Raw genomic sequence first — 19164 nt, forward strand, 5'->3', positions numbered from 1 at the left:
CTCATTTCAACAGGAGGAAAGAGTTTCTTTGTGCTTGGTGTCCTGTATAATGGAGAGGGAGGTTTTCAGTGAGCTGGGTGCACCTGGTCCATCTGCATCTCAACAGTGTGGCAGTCCCAGGAGCAAAGGTGGAGATGCACCTTCTATCCACCTGGATGCATCCCACTGGTTTCCCTCAACATGGTTACATCGCATTAACACTGTCATCCAACATAACTCTGTACTGCTGGGAACACCCAAACTGCTGTCAGGGCCACATGGGATCCTGCAAGACAGATAGATTTGGATAGTAACCTTGAAGTGGAATGTTTTCAAATCATAACATGCAACACCTCACAGAGCCTGGGAACTCTTGTGCAGACGAGAAGAAATTGCACTCTCCATATTGGAAGAGACCTTTGCAACCATATAGTTCACTCCTTACTTGATTGTAAACAACCCACAAAAGTGTCAATCCAAAGTTTACTTGTTACTTGCCATTGAATCGGCTCTGACTCATGGCACCCTTATGGATAACAGCAAAACGTTGTCTAGTCCTGTGCCATCTTCATGATGTTTGATGTTTGAGCGCACTGTTGTGGCTGTTGTGTCAATCCATTTCTTTGAGGGTTTTCCTAGTTTTTTGCTAACCCTCCACTCGACCAAACATGATGTCTTTTTCTAGGGATTGGTCTTTCCTGATGACATGTCCAAAGTAAGCAAGACAATATATTGCCATCCTTTTTTCTAAGAAGGATTCCGGTTTTATTTCAATTTAAGTTTACTTAAAAACTATCAGTGTCTTTTGGGGATTTATGGTAGTCGTTCCATTGAGGGGACTCACATTATTTGAAATCTATCAATCTTAGGACTATACCTTTTACAGAGAGTAGGTGGTGTAATCTTTGGTGTCTTTCCAATCTCCCAGGGGCTTCCACACCCTCTGAAGTCCTCACTCCCTGCTCCAAATATGAAGTGCTTCCAGTCTGCTTCAGGTTGCCATCATAACACCTAATTTTCCACACTCTCATTTCTTCCACCATCTGCCTTTCTTGATGTGGAGTCTGATATGGGGAAAAATACTGTGAATGTGTTTATGTACTAAAGAGGAACTGTCTCTTCCCCCTTTAGATGTCTGCTAAATATCTTCCATTAATCCCCCCTTTAATTACAGCATGCAGTCCAAGCTCCTTCCCAGGGCACTTAAAGCCTCCCTGACCTCAGCCAGCCTCAGTGATCTGCTCCCCTAGTCGTCCACCCAGAAACCAATTGCTCCTGGTCTCAAAAGGGAGAGTGAAACTTTGCAAAGCAAGGTGTCCCGTACCTGGTCTGTGAATGGCTTGTAGTATCACGTCAACTGTTATGTTGTTAGTTGCTGTCCAGTTGGCTCTGACTCATGGTAACCCCATGTACAGCAGAACAAAACATTGCTCGGTCCTGCACCATCTTCATGATCATCAGGATGGTTGACTCTATCACGGCTTCACTGTGTACTCTGAGTGCCTTCCAACTACAATGCCAATTGCAGTGCTCATGAACCAGTCATCCAATGTAATGGAGGCTCCCTTTACTGCCAATCCTGTTCATTACACAGTAATAACTTTGAGCCCTGGTGTCTCATATTCTACTACCAGTTAGGAAAGAGCTTCACTTTTTTAAATGCAAATTTTATTTTATTTTTTAATATAATATTTTACAGTTCAGCCACATAACTTATTTTAAGGAGAGCAATAATAAACATGTCTTACAGTTTAAAGTAGTTTAATTTTGCATATATTGTCTTATTTCAATCTCTTGAAAACTTTGCAGCTCTCATGAGTACCATTTTACGGATTAAAAACTGAGTTTCAAACACGTGTTATTGTCAACAATATTTCAGATATGATCTTAGACACAGGCAATACAAAGATGAATCAATAATTTATGTGAATAGAGTTATTTAGTAGCAGAATCAGGACCAAACTCTGAATATCCTGACTATAATTACTTTTTTATGGAGCCCTGGTGGCATAGTGGTTAAGAGCTTGGCTGCTAACCGAGAGGTCGGCAGTTCAAATCCATCAGCCACTCCTTGGAAACCATATGGGGCAGTTCTAGTCTAACCTATAGGGTCATTATGAGTGGAAATTGACTGGACAGCAATGGGTTTTTATAATTACTTTTAAAATACATCATACTAGTAACTCATGAATATAGATATTTACCTATTAATAACCAAAGGAGTCCTGGTGGCACAGTGGTTAAGCACTCGGCTGCTAACTGAAAAGTCGGCAGATCGAACTCATCAGCTGCTCCATGGGAGAAAGATGTGGCAGTCTTCTTCTGTAAAGATTATAGCCTTGGAAACTATGGGGCAGTTCTGCTCTGTCCTATAGGGTCATTATGAGTCTATAAAGATTAAAGCCTTGCCAATCCTATGGGGCAGCTCTACTCTGTCCTACAGGGTCGCTATGAATTGGAATTGACGGCACACAACAACAACAACATTAATAACCGAACATGATAGACCATTATGCAAGGATGATTTGATAGATAGGATATGCTTTGTATTTATACCGTATTTTATGCAAATAATGCACGCCTTCTACACTTGTTTGCCAACCACACTTCCCCCCTTTCACGAGGTATTTTTGTAAGCATTGCTACACTAATTTTTTTTACATATTGCTGTAATTAAAAAAAAAATTAGCATAGCACAGTTACAAAAATACCTCAAAGGAGGAGAGCACTGTTGTAAACAAACGTAGAAGGTGTGCGTTATATGAGTAAAAATAAACCAGAAGAACAAACCTGTTGCCATCATGTTGATTCCAGCTCATAGCAACTCTATAGGACAGTAGAACTGTCCCATGGGTTTCCAAAGAGCAGGGGTGGATTCGTATTCAAACTGCAGACCTCCTGGTTAGCAGCCAAGCTCTTAACCACTGTGCCACCAGGGCTTTCTTATTGTAGAATGCAGCGGCATTATCCTTGATAAAGTTGTACCTATTCATTAAGCAACATTATGATAAATAGAAAATATTGAAGTTGCAAAGGATTTTATTTGACTTGGATCCACAATCAATGCCCATGGAAGCAGCAGTCAAGAAATCAAACGACACATTGCACTGGGCATATCTGCTGCAAAAGATCTCTTTAAAGTGTTAAAAATCAAAATGTCACTTTAAGGACTAAGGTGCGCCTGACCCAAGCCATGGTGTTTTCAATTGCCTCATATGCACGTGAAAGCTGGACAATGAATAAGGAAGGACGAAGAAGAATTGATGCCTTGGAATAACTGTATTTTCAAAGAATATTGAATATACCATGGACTGCCAGAAGATCGAACAAATCTTCTTGGAAGCAGTACAGCCAGAATGCTCATTAGAAGTGAGGATGGCAAGACTTCGTCTCACATACCTGGGACATCATCAGTAGGGACCAGTCCCTGGAGAAGGACATCATGCTTGGTAGAGTAAAGGATCAGCAACAAAGAGGAAGACCCTCAGCAGAATGGATTGACACAGTGGCTGCAACAATGGGCTCAAGCATAATAAACATTGTGAGGATGATGCAGGACTGGGCGATATTTTGTTCTGTTGTACTCAGGATTGCTATGAGTTGGAACCAACTTGACGGCACCTAGCAACAACAACATTCATTATTGGATTTACATTTAGAAATAAAGGCAAAGATGTGGAATGTAAAGAAGAAATTATAAAGCCTCCTAAATGGGAACCATCTGTTTGCTAGATTATTGAGAGCAGTTGTGGTTTTATCTGTAGGTAAGTCTTGCTGTAGCTCATTTCGAGATCAGCACAGGGTTGCCCTCAGAGTCTATTCCGAGAGCTTTGTTGCTGTGTTTATTCTGCCTGATAGAAGTCATAGTAAAATTGACAGCTGTGCTATCAACCCATCTGTCCACCAGCCAATGTGTGGACAGGGTCGGCTCCTCCCCATGGGGACGCCAAAATCTACTCTCCTCTACTAACCACATCCTAGACCAACAATAGCGTGTCTGCCTATGTCATTGGAGTAGTACACGCTAACTCCTCTCTATCTTATTCTCGCACAACCCTACCTCCCACCTTCACCCAACCCCTGCCCATTCTCTTTTCCATAAAGTATAGAACATTCTTTTTAAAATACATTCTATTCAAAATTCTAAGAAACACTTTTTTCTTCATGTTGTAACATCTCTAAAATGAGAAGCGTCATATATTCAAAGGCATATTGTTGTTGTTATTGCCATCAAATTGATTCTGACTCACGGTTACCCCATGAGTGTAGAGAAGAACAGCTCCCTAGGATTTTTGAGGCTGTGATCTTCAGAAGCAGATTGCCAGGTCTTTCTTCCGAGATGACTCTAGGTAGATTCAAACCACCAACCTCTCGGCTAGTAATCGAGATCTTAACCATTTACGCCATCCAAGGTCTCACTATTCAAAGGTATGTTAGAATTTAATTGAGAGTTTTATTCTTCCTTAACAATATGGAACATAATGGAAGGTTGTGAAATCCATGTTGCCCTGGAGTAGATGAAATAATGCAGTAATCAGATTATGTTATTTCTACTTTTTTAAAAAGTATTTTATTGTGATTTTGGAGAAAATTTACATAGCAAATTAGGTTCTTATTTTAAATTTTCTATATGTATTATTCAGTGACATTGGTTACACTTTTCACAACGCGTCAACATTCTCATTACTTCCATTCTGGTTGCTCTGTTTCCATGATTAGCTTTCTTGTTCCCCGTTACCTTTTCCTCTTCGGTCCAGGGTAAATCTTGACTGTTAGGTCTCATTTAGATGTTGTTTAGAGGATCACAGTACTCAGGGTGATATTATTTATTTTATTAGCTACTCTGTCTTTTGGCTGATAGGTGACCTGTGGGAGTGGTTTGAGTTCCAAGTTTAAAGGGTATCCCAAATAGTAGGGTCCCTCTAGTCTCTCCCAGTCCAGTAAGTCTGGCCCTTTTTTAGGAATTTGAGTTTTGTTGTACACTTTTCTCCCATTCTGTCCAGGACCATCTATTGTGTCCCTGGTCAGAATGGTCTGTGGTGGTAGCCAGGTACCATATAGTTCTTCTGGTCTAAAGGTAGGTGAGGCCATGGTTCATGTAGACTGTTAGTCCTGTAGACTAGTTTCTTTTCTGAGTCTTTGGTTTCCTTCTTTCTCTTTTGTGCCAGATGCATAGAGACCAATAGTTGTATCTTAGATGGCCGCTCACAAGCTTTTAAGACCCCAGACACTACTCAGCAAACAGGGACATAGAACATTATCTTGAGAACTCATCATAATTTTTTATGGCTGCATAGTATTCCATTGTGTATGTGTACCACAATTTATCCATTCATCTGTTGACAGGCAGGCAGTTATGCTGCTGCAATGAACATCAAAAAAAAAAAAAAACAACCAAACCTGTTGCCGATAGGTGTGCATGTATCTGTTCATGTCAGTGATTTTAGTTCTCTGGGGTATACACCAACGAGTGGGATTGCTGGAGCATAGGCTATTTCTATTTCTAGCTTTCTGAAGAAGTTCCATACTGTTTTCCATAGTTGTTGAACCAATTTACAGTTCACCAGCAGTGGAGCAGGGTTCTGATCTCCCTGCAACCTTGCCAGCATTTGTTCTTTTCTGTTTTTTTAATCAGTGCCATTTTTGCAGAGGTGAGACAGTGTCTCATTGTAGTTTTGATTTGCATCTCTTTGTTAGCTAATGATCGCGGCATCTTTTCACGTCTTTGTTGGCCACTTGAATGTCCTCTTTGCGGGAGTGTTTGTTCACGTCCTTTGCCCATATTTTAATTGGGTTGTCTTTTTGTTTTTGAGTTGTTGAATTATATATATATATATATTTTTTTTTTTTTTTTGAGATTAGACCCTTATCAGATGTATCATTACCAAAGTTTTTTTTCCCAATCTGTAGATTGTCTTTTTACTCTTCTGGTAAAGTTTTTTGATGATCATAAGTATTTAATTTTTGGGAGACTTCAATTATCTAACTTGTCTTCTGTTGCTCCTGCATTTGTAGTTGTGTTTGATAATCTATTACTGAAAAAAATCAGGTCCCATAGTTTTGTCCCTATATTATCTTCTAGGAAATTTATAGTTTCGGCTTTAACATTTAGGTCTTTGGTCCATTTTGGGTTAGTTTTTTGTAAGGTGTTAGGTGTGGATTCTGTTTCATTTTTCTGCAACTAAATATCCAGCTTTGCCAGAACTATTTATTAAAGAGACTGCTTCTTCCCGTTGAATGGACTTTGACCCCTTGTTGAAAATCAGCTGCCCGTAGATGGATGGATTTATTTCTGGGTTCTCAATTCTATTCCATTGGTGTACATGTCTATCATTGAACCAGTACCAGGCTCTTTTGATTACTGTGGCTTTATAGTATGTTTTGAGATCTGGGAGTGTTAGGACTCCTATTTTGTGCTTCTTCTTCAACGTTGCTTTGGCTATTTGGGGTCTCTTTCCTTTCCATATAAAGTTGACGATATGTTTTTCCATTTCAGTAAAGAATGTTGTTAGACTTGGGTTAGGATTGCATTATATCTATAGATCCCTTTGCGTAGTACTTCTCCTTTTCTGCTTAAAATCTTATTTCAATTAGAATAAGAGCCAAACTTTGTACTGGGACCAGAAGTTCCCCCATGAGCTCCCTAGCAAGCCTCAGCACTTACCCTCTCCCCTTCGCTGACCCGCCTTCTCCACCCTGGGCCTCCCTCTATTCCTCAGACATGCCTGCTCCTCCGAAGACCTGAACTGACCATTCACTCTGCTCACAAAGGTCTTACCCCAGTTCACCAAGTGAGCTGATCCTTCTAGTCATCTCCATCTCTCCTAAACGCCACCTCCTTCGAGAGGTCTTCCTTGATCAGCCCATCTAAAATCATCGCTTGCTTGGTCTCCATCTCAGTACTTTTTTTTTTTTAATTAAAGTGGAATTCGCATAACACAAAATTAACCATGCTAAAGAGAAAAATTCAGTGCTGTAGTATATTTATGATGTTGTGCAAACACCACCTGTTTCAAGTTCCAAACACTTTTCATCACCCTCTAAAAACCCTGTTCCCATTAAGCCCCATATATCCCCCTCTGTCAGCCTCTGGTAACCACCAATCTGTTTCTGTCTCCATAGATTTCCTCCCCTGTACATTAGAAGCAAGGATGACAAGATTGTTTGTCTCACATACTTTGGACATGTTATCAGGAGGAATCAGTCCCTGGAGAAGGACGTCATGCTTGGTAAAGTAGAGGGTCATCGAAAAAGAGGACCCTCAACGAGGTGGATTTACACAGTGGCTACAACAATGGGCTCAAACATAACAACAATTGTGGGGATGGCACAGGACCAGGCAGTGTTTCGTTCTGTTGTACATAGGGTCACGATGAGTCAGAACTGACTTGATGGCACCTAACAACAACAACACAATTCATATCAAAGGATTCATACAATATGTGACCTTTTTGTGTGGTTTATTTCACTTAGCACACTGTGTTTGAGGTTCACCCATGTTGTAGTATGTATCAGCACTGCATTCATTTTTTTCCTGAATCATTATTTCCAGTGATTTCTTACCATTTATTAAGTAGTTTCAGAAATTATTTATTAAGTAGCTTCAGAAAGCATTGATTTCGCACAAGAGGTTGTGGAATGCTTCCCTATGCATACAAAAGAGCTCTAGGATATTGGAATGTAATTGATTCTTTTAAAAAAAATTGGCTGTTTTTTCCTCCTATTTAAATTGCACAAAATCAATTGTAAAAAATCAATTAAAGCTTTTCAGTGTGTTTTTTATTGATGTTTCCTTAAATGTTTGAAAAAATAAGGCACCCAGTTTTCTTACTAGCGTTTAAACAGCAAATAAATATAGAGCTTTTTGTAAGTACATAAAAAACAATTAAAAGTCTTCCATATTAGAATAAATGGTCATACTTGTAATTTGCTGGATAAGAAAGCAGTCTGACCATTGAAACCATCAAAATGCAACGGGCAGTCTTAAGTTGTTTGCGTTATTTTGGACATCTGCATCTCTTCTTTGTCTACTCCTGGTTCGGACGCCATCTTAGAGATCTTGAGCAAATATCCTCCCTTCTCCAGTCTTAGGTTTTTCAACTGTGAACTGGGGGAAAAAATCCCTTTTTATAGTAATGCTGTGAGATAGGTTATTGATAAGGAAAGAGTCTTACTGAATCCATTTCATAACAAAACATGGCATAATGACTTTCCCCACCTTGCAGTGGAGGTAAGTTATAGATTAAACTGGAGATAGTCCACATTTTCCTGATACTGAGTCTTCTTTATGATGTGCATTAATAAATGTAGATTAACATTCCATTTATTCAGGTCAGTGTTTCTCTGCAGAAATAGATTATTGCAATTTGAGTGGGGTGGTAATTTTTTGTGAGGGGCCTTCTTGCAAATTGCAAGATTTTTAGCAATCCCTATTCCCGGCATTAGCACCCCCAGTCATCGTGATGACTTCAAAGCCTCTCCATTTTCAGAACTTGATGCCTTTCAATGATTTCTGAATATTTTCCACAGACATTTTTTACATCTTTTGTAAGGTTTGTTCTTGTGCACCTTGTAATTCATGTTGTTATCCTGAGTAGAACTTTTCTTCCTTCACCTTCTCCTTTCCTTCCTTCCTCCCTCCCTTCCTTCAATCCTTCTATCTTATTCTTTGCCTTTTCTAATTGGCCTTTACTAATCTATTAGATTTCTAGTGTATAAATTATGTATTCATCAATCTTATTGAACACTATTATTAATTTTAATTGTTTCTAGATTATTTTGGGTTTTCTCTAAAGGTAATTGTATTATCAGTAAGAATAGGTTTTTAATCTCTCTTTTTTAATTTCTTGAAAATTTGTTTATTGTTCTTATTTCATCGGCTTGGACTTCTGAACAGTGCTGAATAACAATGCTGATAGAGAGTATTCTTGTGGCTGACTTCAGATAAAATTCTTCAAAGCTTTCAACATTTATGATTTAAGTCATAGATGAGAATTGAGTTTTATCAAATGATTTTTCTGTATCAGGAGGAACATAGAATTTTCAGTTTGATATGGTGAATTAGTGCATTTTTATAATGTTAAACTATTCTTGCATTCCTGGCATACAGCCTATTTAGTCACGATGTGTGCACTAGTATGTGTCTGTGTGCTGAACGCCTTTCTGGAATTGTTTTGCTGATTATCATTTTCTATGGACACCAGTTCTTTTGTCCAATGAGGTCTCTTCTTAGTAGAGTCTAGAAAATTTTTAGCCATTATCCCTTTAGTGGTTGCGTCTCTACAGTTCTCTGTTCTCTTCTGAAAACATTTGATACCTATTTCTGTCTCTGAATCTATATGTTCACGTCCTTTAACTGGTTAAATTCTGACCTCACGGTCTCTCTGCTGAGTTCTGGATGACTTTAGCACTGCCATTTATCAATTCACTACCTTTCTCTTCATTTGTTTCTTGGAAGTCTAGAGTTTATCAGCCTAGTGCATATTTTATTTCACTGACTTTTTTTTATTTCCAAGAATTATAATTGTTTTTTATATCTATGCTTTCATATTTTATTCCAGCATGATTTTCTGTAATAATTTCTTCTTTTTAATGGAAGTTACACCTTGTTTATCTTTGAACATCTTAAACACATTTTGTCAGACTAGAACACATTGTCAACTGATTGCCGATTTTGCCAGCCGGATTTGACCTTGGGTTTTTGTGTGTTTTGAAATCTTGGTTTGCAAGCTTGCAAACCCACAACAACTAACAACAACAAGCAAACCTCAGCGCTGTGACAGAGGGCTCTGTCTCTAACCATTTATGTAGATAGGTAGTGGACATAGTTTGGGATAGAGGGGTTGGAGCTATCTGGTACTTACACCAATTCAGATCTTGTTGCTAATCTCTGTCTCTGTGTACTCATGTGGTCAGGCCATTTATACTAAGGAGACCCATGCAATGAAAGGTTTATGGCGCTGCTGAATGTGTCACCTAGAACCACAAGGGAGCCCTGGTGGCACAGTGGCTAAGAGCTTGACTACTAACCAAAAGGTCGGCAGTTCGAATCCACCAGCTGCTCCTTGGAAACCCTATGGGACAGTTCCACTCTGTCCTATAGGATCACTATGAGTCAGAATTGACTCGACAGCAACCCGTTTTTTTGTTTGTTTGTTTGTTTTTATCGCCACAAGGGAGCCCTGATATGGCGGTCTGCTTCTGTAAAGACTTACAGCCTTGGAAGCCCTGTGGGGCAGTTCTACTCTGTCCTGTGGGGTCGCTAGGAGTCAGAATCGACTCGAAGGCAAACGGTTGGGATTTTTTAGCCACGAGCAGCACACAGAAAGGAAGCTAACACTGACCACACGTTTTCCAGAGGTCTCAGGGTTATCTCTTTTCACTTTAACCCATGTAATCCTCAGAATAACTCAGTGGGGTCCATATTATTCTCATTTTATAGAAGAGGAGACACACATAGAGATATTTAGGAACTTGCTTCGAATCTCGCAGTTACTCATCCTATTGCCGCGGAGTCAATTCTAAGTCATAGTGACCCTGTAGGATAGAGTAGGACTGCCCCATAGGGTTTCCAAGGCTGTGATCGTGATGGAAGCCGACTTCCACGTCTTTCTTCTGCTGAGCAGCCGGTGGGTCCAAACCACTGACTTTTTGGTTAGCAGCCAAGTGCTTAACCACTACACCACCAGGGCTCCTTCACAGTTACTCTTGTGAGCCCAGATTTGTGAACCCAGATTCTAAAATCAATGCTCATTTTACTCTAGCGTGTGTCTCAAAAGAAAGAATTATTTTTTTGTGTGGTAACAATATAAACATACACCCATTCAACAAGTTGTGAACACACAGTTCATTGACGTGGTTACGTTCCTCACACTGTGTCTCTGCTCTCACTGTCTCTGCCCCTATTGCTTCATCACCCCGAACTGACACTCTCTGCCCCGTAAAGTCCTCGTCGGTGCTTTAAAGTTACTGCTGTCATTTCAGTCTCAGGGCATTCTTCACTAGGTGCGATGATCAGGACAGTCGTTGTTTGTTTATTGAGCTAAATTTGTTTAAAGATGACTTCATGAGATAGTTTCAGCTCAAGGTTCAAAAGTTGTTTCCAGGCAATAGATTCAGGGGTTCCTCCAATCTCACTGTATCCGGTAAGCCTGGTTTCCAATAAGAATTTCAAGTTCTGTTCAAAAGGGGGAATTTTTAAAGGAAGTCAAAAGAACCTTAGAAGCAGCGTGATTTCCTGCGGTGAGACAGAGTGTAAAATTGTGAAATGATTTTTTTTTTTCACCCTAAGGTCACGTAGACAAAAAATGGCAGAGCCAGGGAGGGGTGTCCGGTGCCCTCTGGTGTCAGGCTCAGTGCTATGCCCTGGCTATCCTCGCTGTGGAGGGCGAGTCTCTCCCTTAGAGCCAAGGTTGACACTTCTGACTGGCACTCCACTGCAATCTCATTCCAACACTTTGCTCCCAACTCCGCTCTCTGATCTCAGGAATCCAAGCACTGCTGAAGCAACTGCTCGCCAGTCCTGGCCCCACCTTCTTTTGAAAGGGCTCATTGAAGTGGAACCACTTGAAGCAGGGAGATCAGGAGGCAGGCTGCAAGGACAGGCTTTAGTGACTGTTCAAACAGGACAGCAAAGCTGGGATGGCCAGGCAGCATCAAAGAATGCCTCTGTGACGTACAGGAAAGAGGGTGGGAGGTGGCCAGCTTGAAAGGTGCTGCTGCCTTAGATGGTGGGGGCTGCTTTAGACAGGGTGGGGTCCTCTAAAGGAGGGGAGGGACTCCCCCTCCAATCCACTGGAGCTGCCCAGGTTGGATGTTCTGACCCGGACTCTTCCCACCATCTCAGGTGAGCTCAGCATCCAGGTGGAGCCCTGTACTCTCAGGTCTTGACCTCTTTATTCCCACTGACGCCTTTATTCAGCCTCGGCCAGCTTCTCCCATGATCACACCCTGGACCCACCTCCAAAATCATTGATTTGGGAAAAAAAAACATTTTTCACTGTCTAACTTTCTAACATCCTCCGTCCCCACTAATACACACACACTTCCCTATGAGCATGAACCCTTTCCTTCATCTTCATAGACCAATAGAAGGCCTCAGAAAGATAGGACCTTCAATTCCTGCCATAAACCCAATGAACTGACTGGAATCTGGCCTGCTCGCTCCTTCTCTCATTTTGACATGGAGAAGATCTTCCCCTTGCCATCCCCTCTCCCTCTGAGGCCAGCCCCTGCTCTACCCCTTGAATCCATCCCTTCAGTGGCTTCCCATCTGATTAAACTGAGCCACCAGATACCCAACTATCTCAAACCAGAAATTTACAGCTCCTTCTTAAATTTACTCTCCTACCTGCACTCCCCAAATCCAGTTTATTGTCAAATCCAGTAAATTCTTTCTGGAAAACAAAGAGTCCCTTGGGCTTTCTTCTCAGACCTAGATTTTAGACAAAAGAAGAATTGATGCATTCAGATTGTGGTGTTGGAGAAGAATACTGAATATAACATGGTCTTCCAGACGAATGAACAATAAGTCTTAGAAGAAATACAGCCAGAATGTTCCTTAGAAGTGAGGATGGAGAGACTTTGACTTGCTTACTTTGGACACATTATCAGGAAAGACCAATTGCTAGAAAAGGACACCATCTTGGTAGAGGGTCAGAGCGAATGAGGGAAACCCTCCATGAGACAGATGGACATAATAGCTGAAACGATAGACTCAAACATATTAACAATCATGAAGATGGCACAGGACTAAGCAAAATATCGTTCTATTATACATAAGGTCACCAAGAGTCGAAGCCAACTTGATAGCAACTAACAACAACTACATATACCTAGGACTGAGTGTATGCCTGCAGCCGGGATAATAATATGACACGAATGTGAATAAGCACCGTGAAGGGAAAGACACAGCCAAGGCCACTGCTTCTCAGAGCCTTACATGCCTGAATTGGTACCTTGAGCACAAAAAGTTATCCTTGACAGGCCAAATTCTCTGGGTCTTTAGAACATTCTAAATTTCTTTCCTTCCTCCCTCCCTCCTTTCCTTCCTTTTAAATACATGAGCCTTTTTTAAAGTATTGTTTAACTATTAGTTACCACCTGATCGCCAATGGCTTTGGGGCATCGATGGAAGAGCCTCATGTCTGTGCTTAATAATAACAGCACTTAACATATATTGAGCACTTGTTTTCTAGGCTCTATGCTAAATCCTTTACATGTATTAATTCATTTAATCTTCATATCAAATCTACAAAATGGGCACTTGAATAAACGGAGACTAACAGAAGTTAACTAGTGTGCTCAAGATCAGAGAATTAGTAAGTGCTATTTAACAGCTGAGGACACTGAGGCTCAACCAGGTTAAGGGACCTGTCCAATGCAAATGATAAATAGGTAGCCAAGCTGAGATTTCACCCAGGTCAGTATGGATCCAATGGCCATACTCCTTGGAAGGGTAACAAAATTTGACATGACCTGGGTTCAACTTCCAAGTTCTGTACTTACTTGAGATGAGGCTCACCTAATTTAATCCAATTCCTCAACGGGAAACCAGCGTTCAAGCAGGGGAGTTTAAAGTATACAAACGTTGTAAGACTTAAGATTAGGAACAGGGTGGTGACTGGGACCAAGCAGCCAAAAATCAGGAACCAAAAGGGCTTTAAAGAGAAGTAATAAGAAGGACCTCTGGGACAATTATCAATAAGATTAGTGGGGTGCCGACTTCTTCAGTGGATAAAAGGCCAATAGCTACATCAGACAACTTGAAAGACAGAGCATTGAGGCAGAGCATTGTTCCCAAGGATGACTGAGAAATTAGAAGGCAAATACAGCCAGTGGCTTTATCCCCAGAGATTACAGCACAAAGCCCATTTTGTAAGCATTCTAACTAATTCCCTGAACCATTCACTCAAGTGTGCTGGCCATGCTCCTTTACTGAAAACACCCTTCTTTAATGAAAACAGGCATTGTCTCATTGGTCATGACAAGGGTCAACAGAAATCCTTTGTACCTTAGACAGACACCAAAGGTTTTGTTCTATTTCAGGGGACCGTTGAAGACTCCCAATGTTAGAGCCTACTGGGAGACTGTGCACTGGATGAACGAAGGGGAATTGAGTGGTTTCAATAAGACGTGAGCAGGGCCGGAGAGGCGCCAGGTTGGTACAATTGGCTCTAGGGAAGTCAGCACGGATTCTCAAGGGCTGGGCTGGTACTCACAACTGACTTGAAGCTCACACTGCAAGATGAGAAAAGGTTTTTTGTTTGTTTTGTTTTGTTTTCTTACAAATCAGAAAGAAAGTGAAAAGAAAACCCATCCTTTCTCCTGTAAGAGATGTGTAAGAGGAAACAGCAGGAAACATTCGAATGCTTGGGTAAGAGGAAAAAAAGAAAACCTTTATTGCTGAATTCTTCAATGATACAGGCAATTTTCTTGAGATCTTCCAGCATGGCTGCAGCATCATTGGAAGAAGACGGGGAAGAGGCAGAGGTCTTGGTTGTAACCTCAGGAAGACTGCCGGGGCTGGCTTCCAGTGTCCTGTCCTAGTCAATGGCACTCACCTCCACTTTTCTCACCCACACTCCCAGCCATTCTGTATCCTCTTCAGCAGTTCCTCATCTGAGATACATGGATTCCCCAGGGAGTCTATAGATCGCCATCAAGGCATAAAAAATCCCTCAAATTGCAAGCACAATCTTTTGTTTGTATGAATACATACATTTTCATGGGGAAAGGGATTCAGAGCTTTCATAAATTTCTTTTTCCGTTTCTTATTATTGTTGTGCTTTAAGTGAAAGTTTACAATTCAAGTTAGTCACTCATACAAAAACTCATACATACATTGTTTTGTGACTCTAGTTGCTCTCAAAAATCTGGAACGCTTCACGAATTTGCACATCATCCTTGTGCCGGGGCTATGCTAATCTACTCCGTATCGTCCCGATTTTAGTATATGTGCTGCCGAAGTGAGCACTTGCATAAATTTCTTGAATGCTCCTGTGTCCCTTCATAGTGAGGAAACACCATCGTCCCAACAGCTGTCCAGCACTATTTATTCCTATCATTTTCCCCACTGCTCTGATTTATGTGGCCATCACATACCTCAGCTACCTCTGGAACTGGCACTGCTAGCCCAGTGACCCATCAGTTACCTGCTGCTCAAAGTATGGTCCTTGGGCCAGACACACTGGCATCATCTGGGGGCTTCTAGAGTAGATGTCCCACTCAGACCTCTTGAATACATATGGGATGTCTCATCCCAAGATGCATCCCTAGAAGAGCCCCTTTAACTGGCCCTCCATTAAATTCTGGTAGAACTAGCCACCCCTACCCCCATTCTGGCCCTTACCTTGGCTCCAGACATTAGTCCTGCTGCCTCTGACCCTGCCTAGGACCCAGCTCTGCCATCTGGCCACTTGGTCTGCACCCTGGGTCAGCCCCCAGACACTGCTCTGCAAAGAGAACAATCCTGTGAACTAAGAAAATGCTGATGCCACACAGAGGGACCTGTTCAACTGTGGGGCTCTAAATATTGAAGTGGAATCAGGTAGACATACTCTATGTCTTCAAATCTAAGATGCCGGTGGTTGTAGGAATGCCTCTTTCCCAGATATGTGAAAACGCGTGCAACTTGATATGAATGAAGCACGGTCTATATAAAACAGTGGGATCCAACTTGCTAGCAAACAGGAAATAAGTGGAGGACCAGTTAACCCGAATGAAGCAACCTGTTTTTGTTGGGTGCCACCGAGTCGATTTTTGACTCATAGCAACCACATGTGACAGAACAGAACTGCCCCATAGGGTCTTCTACAGTGTAATCTTTACAGGAGCAGATCACCAGGTCTTTCTCCTGTGGAGCAGCTGGGTGGGTTCGAACTGCCAACCTTTCATTTTGTGGCCGAGTGCCTAACCATTGTGCTACCAGGGCCCCTTAAAGCCACCTACCCATCTTTAATCTCTGTTTTCTCTCACTTCTGTCTCACTTAGTATTCATGGTCCTGTGTCCATCCATTCGGCATACATTCCCTGTACACAGTTAGCCAGGCTCTGTGCTGGGATTGTCAGATGGACATCACAAGTAGCCAATCTCTACCCTCAAAGAGCTTACAGTCGAGCAGGAGACAACAGTTATAATGTGGTCAGTGTCGGGACAGAGGGATGCCCAGTGCTCTACAGGAGCCTGTGGTTTAGAACTTCAAATCTGGGATGTTCAGGGCTCAGGGAGCAGAGCTCAGCGTGTCTTCCTTCTTGCCTCCCTACTGGTGTGATACAGTATAAAGATCACAGGCTTTGGACTCAGGTGTCGAAAGGTTTACATTCTGTGTCTCTCAATTACTGGCTGCATGACTGTGATCAAGATGCTCCACTTTCTGGGCCTGGTTCCCTCAACAATAAAATGGAAAGCATGACATCCATTTAACAAACGCGTATTGAGCACTTACAGTAGGTCAGGCATGGGGCTTATCACGGAAGGTATAGATACAGGCCCTTCCTTCCTAGACTTTTCCACCTACCAGGAAGATAATTTCATGAAGCAAGTCACCACTATAAAGCAAACTGAGGCCAGCTATAGAGGAAGTTGTTGCTGTGTGCCTTTGGGTTGATTCTGACTCATTGTGACCCTATAGGACAGAGTAAAGCTGCCCGATAGGTTTTCCTAGGCTGTAGTCTTTATGGGAGCAGATCGCCAGGGGATGTACATGGTATTATAAAAACAGAGAGGCACACCTCACACAGGTTTAAGATTCAGGGACACCTTTCTGGAGAAAGGAGTCCCTGGGTGGTGCAAACAGTTAACACACTTGGCTGCTAACAAAAAAGATGGAGGTTGGAGTCCACCCAGAAGCACCTCAGAAGAAAGGCCTGGCGATCTACTTCTGAAAAATCAGCTACTGAAAACCCTGTCGAGCACAGTTCTACTTTGACACACATGGGGCCGCCATGAGTTGGAGTCAACTCAAAAGCAACTGTTTTTCCTGGGTTGTGGAGAAAAGAATGTTTATGCTCAAACCTCAGAATCAAGATCTCTTCTTCAGCAACTATTTATCTAGGGATTCAACAGAGACAGGGAGTGTAAAGGTACTAGGAGACTCCTAAAAATACCAAAAACCAAACCCAGTGCCATCAAGTCGATTCCGACTCATAGCAACCCTATAGGACAGAGTAGAAGTAGAACTGCCCCATAGGGTTTCCAAGGAGCAGCTGATGGATTCAAACTGCTGATCTTTTGGTTAGCAGCCAAGTTCCTAACCACTACGCCACCAGGAGACTCCTAGATGCGGTTAATTTCTCAGTAGGGTTCTCTATGACGGTCCCCTCACCTCCATTTTCGTTATCTAAAATATAGACACCAAGAAAAAGAAGGCAGCCCTGAAGTTGAGAATTGAAGAGTAAATCCCTCAAGAAGGCCACACTTCTTTACGCAGTTTCTGACCTCAGTGGCCAGTGATTGTGCTTGGTGTTAGGGCACGTGGGAATTGAAACCCGACTCCTTCCAGCTGCCCTGAGGAGCCCACCACTCACAGCTTTAAGTTCTGCACTGGACAAAAGAGAATAAAGAACAGAATGCTCGGACAACTGGCTGCACTTGCCAGAAGACTTCTTATCCCCAAGCACACGCCTTCGTCATCCCTCCGCATCGCGGTTTTGTTTGCTACCCCTACCAGCCTCCTGACTGCACAAATCAATCCCAGTTTTGCTTAAAACTTGTAACTAGCACTGAGGACATACTAAAAAATAGCTCCTCAATATACAGGTGTCCTTAGAGGTCGTCAAGCACATTTCAAAACAGAAGCAGAAAAACGATCACAACTGGTGGACGCTCTGTCCAGGGAGAGGTCGAGTTTCTCTTGATCTACACGCCAGCCATCAGCCAAGTGGGGGACAGAGGAGGACAATCGCTGTCTTAGAAACAAGAGGCAGCTGAGTGTCTGCAATCTGTCCATCTCTCAAAAGAGAGTTAAACAGTGTAAAGTCATTACCTGGCAATATTTGTTTGGAAAATAACCCCCTCTTATTAGGGACTCTATGGAAAACCACAATGTAGCCTGAACCCTGGTATGGCCAAATAATGACTTTTCCCCATTTTTCATAGGAATACATGGGACGTAACAACTGGATCCGTTGTTCCTGGGCGAGGTGAACATGCGCCCTGTGTCTCTTGTGTAAAGACAGAGGGTTCATCTCCCTGAACGAAGAAAATAGACAACATCTCTAAATGCCCTGTTAAGCCATCAGCCCACTCCCCCTCAACACCCTTGCTCTTGTTTTTAATCCTGAAAGTCAGCCTGTTTGCTTTTTTGTTGTTGTTGTTGTAAACATATAGGTAACAAAACATTTTCCATTTGAAAAATCTTCACGTGTAGAGTTCAGTGGCATTCCATATGTTCACCATGTTGTTCAGCCATCACCATGAACCGTTCCTGAGTTCTCCCATCATGCTTAATAGACACTCAGTGGCCCCTAAGCACTGTCTTCCTTTCCCCCGCCCTCCCACCTGCCCCTGGAACCGCTAATAAACTTTGATCTCTATACCCTTTCCTATTACAGGTTATTTCATGTTAAGTGTGATCATACAATATTTGCCTTTTTGTGACTGATTCATTTCACTCAGCATAGTGTTTTCAAGATCCATCCATGTTGTAGCAGCTATCGGGACTTCAGTTCTCTTTATGGCTGAGTAATGCTTCATAGTATGTATGTATCACATTTTGTTTATCCTATTTGTTTAGAGAAACTTGCCTCCTTGCATCACAAACACAGCACACCAAAGCTCTTCGTGAGTCTTAGCACAGGCTGTGATTTCTGTTCTGTGGAAGCAATTAAAGGGCTCAGGACCATCTTCTGCCTGCTGGAATGTGGAGCTGCTGGCACCTTTTGGGCGCTTGAGCACAATCCTTTCTCATGTGCCCACTAGTTACCAAGGGAACAGGCTGCCTCTGGACTCAGAGATGTTTGTGTGACTGAAGGAGTCTGAGTTTTGGCAGAGAGCTGCCAGCTAGGGTGGGTTCTAGTGAGACTGGGGAGCAGCAGATGCCCACCTACTATTGCATTTGCCAGAGAACGAGGAGCCTATGAAACGCCTGACCAGCTTCTGTCTCCGGGAGTTCTAAACTTTCCATCTCATTCTAATCAAAAGAATCAGAGCATGGTCTAGCTTCTAGAAGACAAGGAGAACTCAAA

At 42.1% G+C, this 19164-nt stretch overlaps 1 non-coding gene across 1 annotated transcript; it reads right to left on the minus strand.

Moving 5' to 3' along the window:
- Positions 1 to 14846: 14846 nt before the first annotated feature.
- LOC111819957 (U6 spliceosomal RNA) lies at positions 14847 to 14953 on the minus strand. Its single transcript, XR_002823533.1, has one exon. It is a non-coding gene; the product is annotated as a U6 spliceosomal RNA (small nuclear RNA).
- Positions 14954 to 19164: the final 4211 nt, after the last annotated feature.

This window comes from Trichechus manatus, unplaced genomic scaffold (genome assembly GCF_000243295.1).
Source record: "Trichechus manatus latirostris isolate Lorelei unplaced genomic scaffold, TriManLat1.0 scaffold00022, whole genome shotgun sequence".
Taxonomy (NCBI): Eukaryota; Metazoa; Chordata; class Mammalia; order Sirenia; family Trichechidae; genus Trichechus; species Trichechus manatus.